The 17,203-nt window shown below is 40.9% G+C and overlaps 1 pseudogene; it reads right to left on the bottom strand.

The window, feature by feature from the left end:
* Positions 1 to 15,974: 15,974 nt before the first annotated feature.
* The window catches only part of LOC110957816 (protein FAM171B-like), a 7,957-nt pseudogene continuing 6,728 nt past the window's right edge, over positions 15,975 to 17,203 (bottom strand).

The following is a 17,203-nucleotide window of genomic DNA, read 5'->3' as shown; positions in this document are numbered from 1 at the left end:
ACAAGGACACGAGCTATCATCAATATTATTTCATCTTACATGTCTAATTTTTAAAAAAATATGACATTATATAAATATGCACTACTGTTCAAAAGTTTGAGGTCACTCAGAAATGTCCTTTTTCTTGAAATCAGTTTTTCCTGCAGATAAATCAGATTGGTTTGACAAAAGAAATGAAGCAGTTTAAATACTGAGGTTCAGACCCTCCAGTATTATTGATCATAGAGGGACACTAATATGTAGAAATATGAAGGTTTAGAGCCACCAGTGTTAGAAATGATGGAGAATAATCAGACTCATTTAAATATTAGTATTAAAACTATCACAAATAGGAATAAAATGACCAAGAAATGGATAAAGCAACCAGAAATCTACATAAAATAACTGACATATGAGACAGAACTACCACAAATATGCATAAAATGAGAAAGATATGAGATAAAACTACCGCAAGGATAAAAAATTTACTTATTTATTTTCAAAAGTCAAAGCATTTCTTCCTCAGACTGACTTTAAAAGCACGTGTTTGGAGAGATTGATAGAGCTGGAATGAAAATGTCTTTGGGGAAATCAGCGGCTCCAGATGGACTTACAACCAACTTTGATCCGTTTTTCTGGGCTGATATTAGAGAATGACTGTTTGAAGCATTCAAAGAAGCTTTCAATCACGGAGTCACACTCATTTTAGTTCAGGTTCCACATTTAGCCCAGTTTGATCTCAAGTGGGCCGGACCGCTTTTTACTACAGGATCAGAACCACAAAAGTCAGATTAAAAAAGACAAAAAATGAGACAAAAACCAGACAAAATATTGTGAAAATGAGACAGAAAAGGACAAAAGAACAATCTAGTATTTGACTTTGTGATCATGGTCTAGAAATGATTTTAAATTGATACTTTGACTCATTTACAATCTGCAGTTTATGTCTTCTCTGGAATTTGGACACTTTGATGATGATTGATGGATTGTGCTCATTTGGTAGAGGATGCTGCTTTTACACTCTTTCTACATTCATTGAAAGCTTCTGACAAGCTTCAACACCACTTTATTTGACATTCACTGCATTATTTTGGATGGAAAATTCATTCATATGCTCTCAATGTTGTCCAGCAGAATTCCTTCAATGTGGAACTACTAGAAGATGAGATGTTAACAGGAGCAAACACCAAGGAGACCCATCAGTCCTCTGCTGTTTATTATTAGCTCTGGATATCAACCCTCCTGTTGGCTTCATTTACGGCACCAAAAAACAGGAAAAAAATCCAGAAATTCAGCAAAAAAATTCACTAAATTTATGAAAATGTGCAAAAACCTTCAGGAAAAAAATTCCAATAATTCCTTCAAAGTTTTATTTAAAAAAAAAAACAAATCCCCCTAATTTGGCAAGAAAATTCCTGCAAATATTTTTTTTTAAAAATGAGTAAAAATCTTCCAATAAATCCTAAAAATATCTAAAGTGATTCCATATTTATCAGTAAAATTTCTGATATTTTCTTTAAGAACATTCACATAAAAATCAACCAAAATCCAGAGAATTTACTGGATTTTGGTTGATTTTTATGTGAATGTTCTTTAGAAACATTTCTTCTTTTTCCACCAAAAAATGTTAAAAAAAAATTTCCCAAAAATGTTAAAATGTGGACATCAGAAGTTTCACTGTGAAAATATTTATTATTTTCCACATTTTCAAACTTTAAAGCGACACGAGGGTTAAAATAATGAAACTCTAGAAGCATTTAATAAGGACACAGTCAGCAGATGATCCAACATTATTTTAAAGCTGTGTGTATTTTCCAGAAGCCTCAGGGTTTGATTGAAACTAAATGTGAGATCTGATCCATTCACCAGAAAACACAAACTTTACTTCAAAATATTCCAGTAAAAATGAGCTGAAACATTTGGGAGAAACTATCAGTAAAATACGATCAACAGGGAAACTTCTAACATTCTGATTGTTGGAAATCAAATCTAAAATCATTGAAGATCTGCTTCCAAAGGAATCTTTCATATTTGGTAGAATACTGAGGACAGAAATGGAAGGATTTCAGGATGAATTTACCACAAACCACAGAAGAGCACAGAATACTTTGGAAAGAGTGATCGAGATGTGATGAACTGACTGCCAAGTCCTCACACCTTAATCCCATCAGAAAGTTATGGAGATTTATGGCAAGAAAAGTTCATAATGATGGAAAACAGTTCAATAACAAGGATGACCTGAAACATTAATGATTAAAGCACGAGACAGAATTGATGAGAAAATGCTGCTTTTTCTGATTCAGAACCAAAAAGGTGAACAGAAGTGACTTTACATTATGGAGACGATAAATTATGAAGATCTGATCTTTATGTTGACATTTTTTAATTCTATTTAATCAAATTTACAACTGTAAAATAAATGATGTTCTATATTTAAATTTCTACCTGTTCTGATCTCTGTGTTCCATGTTGAGTAGAACAAAGCAGATGAATAATAACCAGCTGATATAATGTGTGTTTGTAATGAAGAACTCAGAGTCAGGATTTTTAGCCACAGACCTTTATTCTTCTCCATCACACACAAGATGAAGGAAGTTCTCATTTCATCACTAGAACAGGATTTAAAGACTCAAATCAGGATCAAGTGTGGCTGCACAAAAAGCTGATTTTCACTGGACAATAATGTGTGAAAGTCTGTCAGCAGTTTGGAGATTCACTGCTTCCTCTCTCATTTCACACTTTGTGCAGCTCAAATGCTTTTAGTTCAAGTGAGCGTCAGAGGAACACAGCACACTTCTCCTCCATTCCTCGGGCATCTTCTCACTATCTAAGATCCTGTTGAACAACCCAGTCACAAACTCTACTGCTCCCTCTCCGAGACACTTCCATACCTCCACAGGTATATCATCAGGACCAAGTGCCTTTCCACTCTTCATCCTTAGCACACCAGCTCACCTACGACCGCTCAAACACTGCGTTATGATTTCCATATCCTTCTGTACACGACCGTTCAAAAGTTTGGGGTCATCCAGACAATTCCATGTTCTCCATGAAAGCTCCCACTTTCATTCATGTGCTAACATAACTGCACAAGGGTTTTCTAATCATCAATGAGCCTTTCAACACCATTAGCTAACACAATGTAGCATTAGAACACAGGAGTGATGGTTGCTGGAAATGTTCCTCTGTACCCCTATGGAGATATTCCATTAAAAATCTGCTGTTTCCAGCTACAATAGTCATTTACCACATTAACAAGGTCTAGACTGGATTTATCATTTATTTAATGCTATCTTCATTGAAAAGAACTGATTTCAAGAAAAAGGACATTTCTAAGTTACCTCAAACTTTTGAACAGTAGTGCATATTTATATAATGTCATATTTTTTTAAATTAGCCATGTAAGATGAAATGATATTGATGATAGTTCGTGTCCTTGTTCCTCTTTTAGCACACATCACACAGTATTACAATGAATAAGAACATTCAATCATCAAATACAATCATTTTCATAACAAGCTGCTGTGGAGGCAAAACCTTTTTGTTCTTTGCAATAAATCTTTTGTTCTTTTATTCAGAGCTCTGAAGGTACAGGTGACACAGAGTGCAAAGCAGTCTATGTGTCAAGTCAAACTGGAAGGAGCTGAAAACTCAAAGGAGAAGCATTTACGCACAGGTCCTACACTCAGCTGGGGGGGAAACAATCTGCGGCTTCAGGTTTGTCACCGGCGGCAAAAAGGAGACACACGCAGCACTGAGGAGGAGCTGAGAATGAATGACCGTGTTCAAACAAAGTGTCCGTGAATTTCTGTTGGGAAAGCATCAAGATCTGCGGCAAACTGTGCAGGATTGCCTTCATCTCCAAAATCCGGGTTGCAGCCGGTAAGAGCAGAATTCTGGAGACTAAAAGACTGTTTAAGCTGCCGATGTGTGCCACTGCAGTATGTGTTAGCATTAGCATTAGCCACGGAGATCAGCCACGAGCGGCTTGCTGTGAACTTTGTCTGTTTACCAATAATTGCCGTGTGTTTTGAAATTGTTCAGTTGAAAATAAGATTGCAGGCTAATTGGTGCTAATCAGAGCCCTAGAGATAGTAAGAGTTGCGACACTCATGCTCTCGCAGCGGGGCGGTGACGTGGTTCATGTAAGTCTGAATAGTTCCAAACATGCAGCGCTGTCATTTCCTTCTATGGCACTGAGAGCGGCGATTTCACGGTAAAAAAGGAATAAAATCACACCTCCAAATACTTGTTTGATTATTAATTCATTGGAGTATGTATGTAAATGTCAGTTTTACATTTTGAGCTGTAAGGTGACATATTAAAGACACTTTTGGGGTTTTGGAGGGAATGTTTCACATTCATGTTGGCATGGAAAATCGACTTTTACACAGAAATGTAAGATGATTGAAAATGTTAATTTTTGCCCAGCTGGATTATTGTATTTCCAGGCAATGTCTATATTTCTCTGATTCACTTACTCGTAGTCTGGCAATTATTGAAAAGCAGAGTAACAACAGTCCATTCAGCAGATAGTGTCCAGCCACTTCTGATGAGGCAGGAGTTGACTCACTATAACCATTTTAAGACATACACAAAATATATATTCAAGAATAACAACTCATTATGCTTTGATGAATGAAATAGTATGTTTTATTGACAATGGGAGAAACAATGAGGGTCTTCGTGTCTTCAGTGAGGGTTCTCGGGATACTGGTGGATAGATAGATGATACGATAGATATTAATAAATATATTTGTTAAATACTTACAAGTATAAGTTTATGTATTATAAAGGGTCTCATATAAAGGACGTAGTCTTGACAATTAAAAAGAGGTGGCGATGTAGCTAGGTAGCTTTCAAAGAACAGCTAACAAGCACATGGCAATGCCTGAAAGTCGGTCATCTGCTAATATTCACAAATACAGATAAATGTCTGCACCACAAAGGGCTTCTGATACAATATAAAGATGTTAAAATTAAAAAGAGGTAGCAACTCATCAACAATTAATCCGTCAATATATCCCTGGAGATAACTTCACAGCTAACAGCAGAGTCGAGCTAAAAAAAAGTAGCAGAAATTCGGTCGTCTACCAAGATAAAATATATATATAATTACGCTGCGCAAATACAAATAAAGCTCAGCATATGCATCATAAAGAGCCTCTGATAAAATATAGGCAGTTGACAATTCAAAAGAGGTAGGCATTTCATCAACTTACCTCCACATATACTCAACGACCTGCAGTGCAAATGAACGCTGGCTATCACTGTCGAAGCGGTGCTTGGAACTAAACAAGCCTCCACAACCCGGAAGTAGACCGAAAGAAAGCGTACAACGGCACCCTATGGGAGTGTCGCAACTCTTACTATCTCTAGGGCTCTGGTGCTAATTAGAGGGTTCCAGCTAAGACCAGTGAATTCATCCTGTTTGTAATGGTGGGTTTTTACGATGCCCTTTATTTATTTATTGGATCTGGAAAGGATTGCACTTTAAAAGCACTTTATGCACTTAAAATAATTTTAAAACCATGAAGTAAAAAGTATAAAATGGTTAAAAAATTTTAATAAAAATCCTCAGAGTAATTTGTTCAACTGTGATTTAAAATTAACTCTTTAGAATGCAGATAAATTCATGTGTGGTATAGTATTGGGTTGAATATTGCTCATGCCATGATTTGTTGCTTCAGTTTATGTGGTGTTGAGGTTGATAAACATAAACTGAGTGGAGTAGCATTTGCCAATGTGGTGAAAATGTCCATGAGGAATGGTTGTTGCTATTTGCTGAATGCAGTAATGTGAACATTGTCCTTTTGTGTTCTGTTTAAAGGTTTTTCACCTTAATCTATCAACTAAACGTATGGACTTATGGAAGTTGCCACCTCTGTATCTCATGAATTTGTGACCACTGCAAAATAAAAGAGGGAAAAGAAAGAAAGCAACTGTCTGATTGATGAGTGGAGTCCTGCTCAAACCCTGGGTAGATGAAACATCCTTTTTCAAGTGGGGAAACTGCACAAACTGTGAGAAATATCATTAATGCGAATCACCTGTCATTGAAAGTGGGAGGACACTTGACACTATGGGAGAGTGCAAAGAACAGAGAGTGAGAGCTGCCTTTAAACAGAACACTGAGCAGTAAAATACATTCACTAACTTACAGCATGAACAGTTTTCTACCAGCAGTCCTGTCTTGAATCACCTGCAGTAGCATCTTTATGTTCTCTTTATTCTCTTTTTCCATGTCTGTTTTCTGTCTATGTTCCTTATTTTTAACAGTTTAAGTTCATTTGTATCAGTTTTAGTTGAAACTGAAAAGAGCTAAAAGTGAACTATTGAGTTGAAATGTGTCCTCTGTGTTGGCTGATGAACATATGGGACACTCTGACACTTGTGTATAGAGTGGTATCCTCATGAAGATGTGTTTGATGTGACAGGTGATTGGCAGGAGGAGGAGAGTCTGACGGAGGAGCAGAGGAATGTTGGCAGCCATTTAGTCTGAGCTCAACAACGGAGGAAACATGGATTCTTCACAAAAAGTGAGAAACATACCACTTAACATTATTATCATGAATTTGTTCTTTAAAATGTGTAAAGTTGCTCCAGTTGGTTAGATGGGCCGACCAAAGCCAGGTGACGTTGGCTGGAGAGATGTAGCTCTGCAGAAGCAGCTGTACTGAGGATATAATGGTGGACTGCTAGGAAGCTGCTTGTTTTTTGTTTGAGGCTGAACTAGCTGCTGATCATACTTTCTGAAAATGTCTTACATGGTGATGAAGATAAGTAACAGAAGAAAAGTCTTGTTTTTCAAGCAAGTTGTTGAGGAAGGTAAAGAGCAGCATTTTCTTTGGTAGAGAATAATACTTTTGAGCATTGTGAGTTTACCAGCCTTTTCCTTCTCATGAAATTCAGACAGTTGAACCCAGAAGTTTACTTACACTGTATAAACGACACATAACCCTTTTTTTAATTTACACGATCTGACATTAAATCTGGCAATGCTTCTCCTGTTTTATGTCGGTTAAGATGACCAAAATTATCTTTAAATGCCAGAATAATGAAAGAGATTTTTTTTAATAGAATTTTTATTACTTTCTTCACAATCTTGGACTTGACTATGGACTTTAGCCATACTATGTTCCAAGGGTCACATCATAACAATACTTGTATACATTCCACCCAAGGTAACTGACTTGGTTCCATGTGATGTTTTGCATGATACTGTTGCTAGGATACAGACTCAACATCCTGAGGCGCTTGTAATAATATCAGGAGATTTCAATCATGTCAGCCTCTCCTCTCATCTGACTGGATTTACACAGTTTAACTGCCCTACCAGAGAGAATAAAACCCGAGACCTGCTGTATGCCAATGTCAAAGAAGGTTACAGAGCTACTGCCTTACCACCACTGGGCAGGTCAGATCATAACTTGGTTTATCTGCAGACCTGTTACAAACCTTGTGTGCTGAGACAGTCTGCAACTAAAGTCCAAATCAGAGGATGGACTCCTCAAACTAGTGAAGCTCTAAGGGACTGCTTTGAATCAACAGACTGGAATGTGCTTCTGGAAACAGATGAGGACAGTATGAACATTGACAGACAGGTTGATTGTTTTACTGAATACATCAGCTTCTCTATAGACGCAGTCATACCTGCAAAGGCTGCCTGCTCTATGGATAACATCCTGTATTGTATCGGTACCAAAAATCAAATGTCCAGTTGAACTAAATGACTACAGACCTATTGCTCTGACCTCACACATCATGAAAACTCTGGCGCAGCTGGTTTTACGTCTACTGAGGCTTGAGGTCAAAGACAAACTCGATTCCTTGCAGTTTGCATACAAAAACACATTGGAGTGGATGATGCCATCCTCTTCATGCTTCACCGTGCCCTGTCTCATCTGGAGGAACCTGGAGTTTATGTGAGAATCATGTTCTTTGGTTTTTCAACTCCATCCAACCCACCATCCTCAAAGACAAGCTCACAGAGATGGGAGTGGATCCTTCCTGTCTTTCATGGATCACAGATTACCTGACAGGAAGGCCAGTTTGTCAGGCTGGGGAACTGTGTTTCTGGGATGTTAATGAGTAGTACTGGGGCTCCACAAGGAACAGTCCTGGCTCCATTCCTGTTCACACTGTATACATCTGACTTCAAATACAGCACTGAGTCCTGCCACATTCAGAAATACTCTGATGACACTGCTATCGTGGCATGTATCAGAAATGGACATGAAGCTGAATACAGAGATCTGATAAGTGCCTTCAGTGACTGGAGTCACAAAAACTGCCTGCTATTCAACGCCTCAAAGACAAAGGAAATGATCATAAATTTCCGCAGATCCAAAACCCCTCTTCATCCATTGAACACTTGTGGTGTTGACATGGAGGTGGTGACATCATATAAATATTTAGGTGTCCACCTTGACAATAAATTAGACTGGTCTAAAAATGCAGACTTCATCTACAAAAAGGGCCAGAGCCGACTTTTTTGCCTGAGAAGATTTCGATCAATAGACATCTGCAGTAAGATGCTGCAGATGTTTTATCAGTCTGTGGTAGCAAGTGTCCTGTTTTATGCTGCAGTCTGCTGGGGAGGCAGTATAAAGAACAAGGATGCAAGGCATCTGAACAAACTGATTAAAAAAGCTGCTCTGTAGTTGGAATCGGATTGAACACATTGGAGGATGAGGTGGAGAGACGGACACTTAGAAAGATGGAGGCCATTCTGACAAACATGGATCATCCACTTCACATTTGCCTCAGTGAACAACAAAACATCGGTGGACGGCTCCTATCCCTGTGCTGCAGGACAAAAAGATTCAGGAAATGTTTCTTGCCATCAGCAATCGGACTGTTTAATTCAAAAGCAAAAGATAAGACCAAACAATTGAATTTCCCTTCGGGGATTAATATAGCAGTCCCTCCAGGAATTTGCGATGTTGTGATCACGCGAAATCAACCAATCTCTGCGAATTTTGCGTGGCCTTGCAATTTTGTCCAATCACCGCAACTTTCCCGCAATTTTGGCCCGCCTCCCGTGAGTTCCACCAATCATAGCAGTCCCCAGCGCAAACCTAATGCACGTACGTCACCGAATTCACTTCCTTGTTTATGGTTTGAAAATGCAGACATGTGCGGTACTAATGTCTCTCATTTACCAACAAAAATTACTGCTGAAGACATTGATAAACAACTAATTCACTGATGTTTTTCACCAAAGTGAAGCTAAACGGTTTTACAACCGTGCAATATTGTGGTGGAATACAAAAAGAAAAAAAAATCATCGATTAATACACTTTAAAAAAACATGAAACATATTAGAACGGCTGAAATGAGCGGAAAACAGACCACATTAATCACCATGATGGAAACCGTTGCATCCAGATCCATTAGAGCACTGAAAGAATGAGGTAAATTAGTTTAATTATTCCACCAAAGAACTCGGCAGTGTTATGTGACAATCGGCGTGTGTGAATCCTTCCTCTGTTACCAACATCACTCAAAACAGACTCAGGGATTTGAATGAAATTTTCAGGGTCGGTCAGAAATGACACAAGGACCAAATGATTAGACTTCAGCAGTGATGCGGCTTAAAGTTTGGATCCACGTATTTGTTAAGGATTCATAGCGGCACTGCGTCTGATAGCGGCACGGTAACCATGGCAACAGGTGAACGCTACCTCAGCGGCCCGCTGACGATCACATGATTGTGATCCTACAACAAATCTACCACTGTGGACGTATCGGAAATGACACAAGGAACAACTGATTAAATTGTGGGGGTGTTTCTGAGTCCCATCAATTCCAGTTGCCAGCTACATATTTAGGTCACGCGATTCGGTATGTATACATGCAGAACACACCCCTGTCTTGGTGCAGGACTGCGCTCTCTGTGCTGTTCTTTTTAGTTGACGTGACCAGCTGTGAGCGTGTGCTTGTGAACACATGTGTGCCAGGATGTGAAATTAACTTTTTAAGCCACTGACAGATATGTCCAAATATGATTCATTCAATAGTAAATTAGCATTTTGTGCCGCAAATCTACCAACCACATCATGTTAAACCAGTATCTGGCTGCTGCTAATTTCCCACTGTGGTGTGCCAGCTTTTGTGGAAATGGGTTGGAACGTTATATAATTAATTTCGGAATAAATATTGTCAATTACAGCGTTGAAACATGTTCTACAATCTGGAAAAAATGCAGCTTTTTAGTAGTTGTCACTGTCTCCCGCAATTTCATCACAACAAATAAGCTTAAAACATTGCAACTTTTATCGCAATTTTTTTAGAAAAGCTGCCGCGAATTCAGGCATTTTCGGCCGCAACAATCATGAAAAACGCCCGCGAAATCTTGGAGGGACTGAATAAAGTAATTCTATTCTATAATCAGAAGTTTGCATACACTAAGATTGCTATGCCTTCAAGATAATGATGTCCTGACTTTGAAAGCTTTTGATAGATTAAGATGTATTTTCAGGCACACCTCAAACCCACTGCTTCCTTGTGTGATGACATTAGAAAACCTAAAGAAATCAGCCAAGACATCAGGAAGACATTTGTGGGCCTCCGCAGGTGTGGTTCATCCTTGAGTGTAGGCATGTAACGATATGAAAATTTGATATCACGATAATTGTGATCAAAATTATCACGGTTATCGATATTATCACAGTATTGTGAAATATGTTCAAAATGTTTAAAAAGTACTCATAGGCACACTTAAATCAATGAACAACGTTTTTATTTTAGCCAAAAAAACAATCAAAATAAGAACTTCAACCTTAAATAGCATATTAATAAGCTACAAAAATTAAAGAGGGGACCTTAAAAGAGCAGGAGGTAGTCCGTTTGCTTGAAAGCAACATTTGGAATAAAGTACAACAAAAGAAGTAAGGTGCCACTGCCTCATAAACATTAACATTTAACATAACATTTGTTGTGCAAAGTGTATGAATCTTCACATTCAGTGCTCGGAAAGTCTTACAAATATTATACAATAACACTAGTAGTAAAAAAACAGTAAAGTGGATGCAAGAACAATATAACCACATGTAAACAAATGTGTAGTGCAGATGGTGGTTAAAATAACATAAATATGTAAACAAATCAAATGAGCCACACTGATTGTCTGTAGTCCTCACCATAAGGTTGTTGCTTGCTGCTGACTTTGATCACTAGTTGAGATTGAAACGTAAAAATGTCAGCATATTTACTTTTCTGGCTTGAGAAGTGATCTTTGAGGGGAGACGATGTGCCCGCTGGCACTGAATACCCTCTCGGATGGCACGCTGGTTGCTGGGATGCACAAAAGCTTCCTGGAAACCCTGGCAAAGCTGAGGCAGCTCTGATGCATGCCCCCTCCACCACACAAGTGGAATCCTCCTCTGCTGAAATGGATGGCAGAGACAAGTAGTGCTTTATTTCTTCCTTCACTCTCTCTGCAGTGGTCATAAACTGACCCTCCTCCCTTCTCTGGTTCCTTGCTGAGGAAATCTTTCTCAACAATCCAGCCAGGCCTTTCTCCTCTGATGCTGGAGGGGTTAGTGTTGTGGAGGTGCTGCTGATGCTTTGTGGTTCTTCCCTGATCTCTACAGGTGCTAGTTTCAAGGCTTCCTCGTGTACACAGCTCTCAACAGTTGCAGCCTCAGGCTCATCTAAAAAGGTGCTTTTGAAGCGGGGGTCAATGAAACACGCCATGTCCATCACTGTCTTTGCCTTCTCTGTGTATCTGTTGTTAAGATCTTCTCTCATCACTCGTTTCATTTCTTTGGTCAAAACTGAATCCCCACCTTTTTCGACCAGAACATCACGGGTGATGTGGTCCAGAAGAGGTTTCAAGGCTGACAGCGTCACATGTGTCTCTGAGGCAAGTGCGTCAGTCAGTTTGCTAGAGAGGATAGTTGAGCAAACGATACCCAGAAATCTTAGAGAAGTTGGGTTCAAATGTCATTTAGGGAATTAACAAACAAAAAGGGGTTTTTTTGGGGGGTTCCTGGTTGGGGGGGGCAAAAAAATCCCCACTTAAATTAAAAAATTAAAAAAAATATTTCCCTAATCTTGGGAACAAGCCGAACCCAAAAACATCTCCACCAAACCAGTACAAAGAAGCTTAAAATAAATAAAACTATCCCTGTGGACTAATGACCAAAATCCTTCCTCTGAAATTGAAAAACCAGTTTTAAAGGACCATATTTTTTTGTTATATCTCTCGTAAAAACAGTAATCCTTGATCAATGCTGTACTCTGCTATAAATCGATATCAGAGCATTTAGCTAAAATCAGATCTCCAAGGCACCAACCATGTGGTGTTCGCATGACAAGATCCCCACGTATCAAAGAAAGACAGTAAAAATGATGACACGGTAAACAAAGGATTTCCAACTTCTTAAATTAAACTTGTTGTCTTGAGAATCCCATCAACACTTCGTGTCGTGTTTTACGGGGTAGGTCTTCGTGGCTTAAAACTGTATTTAAACTCGCCAGTTTAGTGGACACACTGAGGTCTCCTCAAGACGAGACAGTAAAATGGAAAACCTCAGTCACATTTATATCCTAGACGCTATGACGAAGTACGCAGCTCTATGATGTTTTCATAACACAGCAGACAGAAAACATTCTTTTCATACATTCAAAACAACTGTAGGCTTAAAATCCTTGAATATCAGGTGTGTACATTCAAAATGGCAGCTTAGCTTTTACAATGTACATCAACGTCCATGAAAGTCCAGGTTGGAGTTGGAGAAGTTGACGCTAAATTGTTTAACTCACATTCAGACTTAGTTGTCAAACAATCCCAGAGCCTCTTTTTTTTAAGTGAAAGCAAGACATGTGGTCACAACAAGATGTGAAACACTGCAACTGGGAAAGCTTCTTTGTCTTATTAAGTGTCAGCAGTGCTTGTGGTGAGGATAAGTGCACTACCATTTAGTACGCTCCGTTGCTGTGTCCGTCCTGCAACGTCGTCACCAATTTACCTATTGTAGACATACTGTGCCTTTATGTAGTCACATTTCATGAATACAGGCAGTAAGACGTAGAGCCCGACCGATGATCTATCGGTGGAGAATATCGCCTGCCCCGAGAGATATCAGTATCTGTTGTCGCGATAGGAAACTTTCTTTTATGGACATAATACAGATAAGATGCTTTGGGGGAGAAGAGAAAAAAAAAAAAAAAAAAAAAAAAAAAAAAAAAAAAAAAAAAAAAAAACTAGTTTTGAAATCATCACAGTTTTGGAGAGCGGGGCTCTGTTTAAATGGCCCTCCAACTGGTCGCAGGCATGTAGCGAGCATTTGGGTGGTGCGGAGCCGAGTGGTGTCCTTATTGTAAGTCGCCAACTAGTTGTTAACTTCCGGGCGAAACCAGTTTAGCATAATCAATAACCCCATCATGTTTCCTAACACTAACACACTAACGTCTACGAATAATAAACACATCAGCAGTATCAGTGCAAATTTAGTACACTTTCATAATTGCTATCGGCTGTGTCGTCAAGACATCCATAGTCGGATCGGAGCTCGTAGTTGAGAAGGCACCTCTCTAATAACGGCCAGTATTTAGGGAACATCGTGTTCACACGGACATTTGCTGTGAGAATCTCGCTGGTGATCTTCAGATTCACGGAGAATGAGTCGAATATGGTGTCTAACAGCTCATGATGCTTCAACACGACACAGATCCTGCTTTGTTTCTTGAATGTAGACTTATGCATTCTTTGGCAAAGTTGTACAATCCGATAACTCAAGCAACAATGCCTGTGTGAACACAAGTAGTTGAAACAACTGGGTTAATTCCATCTCAAATCATCAGGGCCATCTGCTCAACAATCTTTGATTTGCTTTGTTGTAAGAAATGCATGAATTAGAGATATTTATAAGGTTCTGTGAAAGTTTAAACCCCCTAGCACCCCTAACCCCCCCTCTAACTTCGTACCCTGTCAAGCTACAATTTTTTAGGGCTGGACCCAAAATCCTTATATTCGTTGGTTACGGTGGTTCTGTATATTCATTTTGGGATCCGAATATTCGCCCCACGCCCCGATCAAGACGATACGAATTATTCGAAGCTCTCTCAGTCCCTTCGCCTTCTGGCCAGTCTTGGCTCATCCGCTTCCTGTGTTTTCTTGGCCAAGCCACCGCTGGCCAGGTGGCTGGCCGGCAAACTCTGCCGACTCTGACGTGCACGCTTAACTTCGTTGCTTAAAAGAAGACAAGATGCGGAGACCTCGGCGCTGTTTGGTGGAATTCCTTCACTTTTAAATCAAATGACGAGAGACCAAGGCGTGTGCAGAAATTTTCCAATTGGAAATTGGCGTACCATGGGAGTACAATTTCACAGGCATGAAACGCCATCGTGAATGCTGTTGAATAGGGTGTTTGCTTTTTTGGGTTTTTTTTGTATTTTTTTTTTTTTTTTTTTTTTTTTTTTTTTTTTTTTATTAGCTCTACAGTTGAGCACTGCTAACTGTATAATCCTACTGCTCGTCCATGGATGATGTCAGCTCAGATCAGTAACTTTACTCATGCTAATTAACGTCACTGTCCTTTTCACGTTGTTTTGGATGGAAAATACATACAACTGGTCCAAAATATTTACAAGGCAATGTAGGAAATGACGGTCTCTGCTGAGGCCTAGAGACACTGAAGTTACCATTTTAGTGGAGAAAGGTGACTTGGGTTTTAAAAATTTTGTTAATTAAATTATTACGCTGGGTGCTGAGGACACTTGTCCCTAAAGCCCCAGCATTTCACCACCGTCCTCTTTTCTGATAGCACATTGCAATCCTCTGGACTATGTCGCATCTCCTCTCTTCAGAAGTAGCTCTGCACTGGGGTCGGGAGCGTTTTCTCGTAAAAGAGCAGTCACTAGGACATCAGTAGAGTGACATGAGGGAGTCATTTATCATTGTGTCTGGATCACTGTTGTCATAATTTCACTCTGATGGTAAGCTTGCCGTGGCCACATAGCGGAGTCTCAGTCTGACGTTAGGCACAGACATAAGTTCTACGTATACGAGCCGCCTAGCTGTGTACTCGAGAGGCGATATTTTCTAAGGCATGTGCGTTTACTATAGTTCATTGAGCGACAAGAAGTTTCACTGTTACCAGACAACTAGTAAGAAGACAGCTTCGGAGGTCTCCACTACACACACTGGCATTTAGCAATTTATTGCAAACGCTTAGATAATATTTGTGCTATGTTTATTTAACTATGTCTATGTTGTATACTATGTGCATCTACCTCTCTCGCACTCATAATGTTGTTGTTTGAATTGTGTTCTGGATTCGTTATTTAATTAGATAGCAGGTCTACTCATCTATCATTGTGATATTTATATATGAGACAGTCTAGAGATATATTATATAATATATTAGAGACTTGAGCTAGCTGCATCATCATGGTTATTTATGGTGGATGGCATGTGATACTATATTATGATAATTGAGTGTGGATTGCAATTGTCTCTTAGAAACGAGAAACCACAGAAAGTGTCTATTCACAACCCAGGCACGACAGTACAGTGACCAGAGGTAAGAAGTATGTGTTGACGAGGTCGGCTCGTGATGATTCACCATAGTCTTCCCAATGCTCAATCACAAAAGACTGAGCTCACATCCCCAGCGTGCTCAATTATAGAATATCCGAATGTTTCGTGAAACACTAATAGGGGAACCTGATGCGGTAGCCCTCAGATAAATTTTAGCGTATTCGGCCAGCCCCTATCAATTTCTCCAATATTGAACCTCATTCTATTATATCATCACTAATTGGATCATGTAGGCTTTTGACGACCAATAATTTCAGCTGGTATACAACTTCAAAGAATGTGAATGTATGACTCGAGACAGCAGTTCAACAGTCACATATATGGGTGATCGATAGACTGTACGATAGGTAAGGACGGGCGACAATGGTGAATTTGGGATCACGTAGAATAACACTTATGGAGATTGTTTATATAAGCACTGGATATAAACCACTCATCTGTTTGCTCAACTCCGCTTGGTCAGAGGCCGCCCTCACGGACATGCTTGGCGGCTCCTCTTTTCTGTCTTCCCCTTTCCCTCACCTTCCTCAGCGCCGGAGGCGGCGTATCCGGACTGGACTCGCTGTCCTCGCTGAGCGCTGGACGTATCCATCCCGTCCCGCTCTTTCGGGAATGTTTGGAATAGCGCGCTGCTCCGTCTAAAATGTTCCTCAGGGAAGGGGTCTCCGGGTCAGGTGGCCGTCGGTGCCCTTCTCGCGCTGCTGCTCAGGTCCCTGCTCTTCGTACCGTCCTCGCTGTGGTGCTGCAGCGAAGATGCTCTGATGGAAGGAACGCTCCGTCTCGCGGATGTTCTGCTGAGGCTTCGTTCATGTTCACCCCGGTCCCATGGGCTGTGTGTGTATGTCTCTCGGCGGCCGTGGCGGCTCTGAGCTCGATGATGGAGTGTCGAACCTGGGCGGCCGGCCTTCCCCATTAAAGAGAGACCAGGCCGCTGGGGTGAGACTGCCAACGAGTCAGCTCCAGCGACGAGGGTGGCGCCTGAAATCCCCCTGCAGCTCCGCTGGCACGCCGTGGCCCCGCTGAAGCCTCCATACCGGCCGCTTCGTTCAGATCGCCGGGCACGGAGACGGAGGATTCCCCAGCAGGTTGCTTATGCGTCCCAACCCCGGCGTTGGGGCCCTGACCCTGGGGAGGTCGTCTCCAGAGGCTGGGGGCGTCCCTGACTGAACCTGCTGGGGGCTGCTGCCACCCTGGGAGTGGTGTGGGGGCCTTTGGGTAGGTCTGGGTGTAGCTGTCTTTGCTGGCCAGGATCTGAGTGGGCGTCGTACTCCACCGCCGTTGCGGGGGAACGTGCCCGCTTGAGCTGCTCCTGAGCGCGAAAGGCTCCGGGCCTGAAATAATGGGCCACCGGCTGGTTGTAGATGTGAACGCAGCTTGGTCTGGAAGAAGGCTGGTCGGTGTTCATGTTGGGCTCCTTCTGCTCCGACTTCTCCCTGAGCCGAGCCACCTCTTCGCTGTTGATGTAGTGAGGCGGCGGCTGGGAGCCCTTCATCCGATCCGAGGCGAAATGTGCTCCGTAAAGAGGGCGGTGGTGAGGCTCCTGGATCCTCCACGTAGATAGTTGTAGTTGGCTTTGTGCCTCGCGTGGATGATGGTTCACACTGGACGCTGCACGATGGCAGACTGTTTGTCGCCTGATCGGAACAACAACCCTCCTCATGTGGGTGGAAGTGT

Source organism: Acanthochromis polyacanthus, chromosome 22, assembly GCF_021347895.1.
Source record: "Acanthochromis polyacanthus isolate Apoly-LR-REF ecotype Palm Island chromosome 22, KAUST_Apoly_ChrSc, whole genome shotgun sequence".
In the NCBI taxonomy this organism is placed as follows: domain Eukaryota; kingdom Metazoa; phylum Chordata; class Actinopteri; family Pomacentridae; genus Acanthochromis; species Acanthochromis polyacanthus.
The sequence above is the reverse complement of the archived record's forward strand: the minus strand, read 5'-3'. Positions and strand labels throughout refer to the sequence as shown.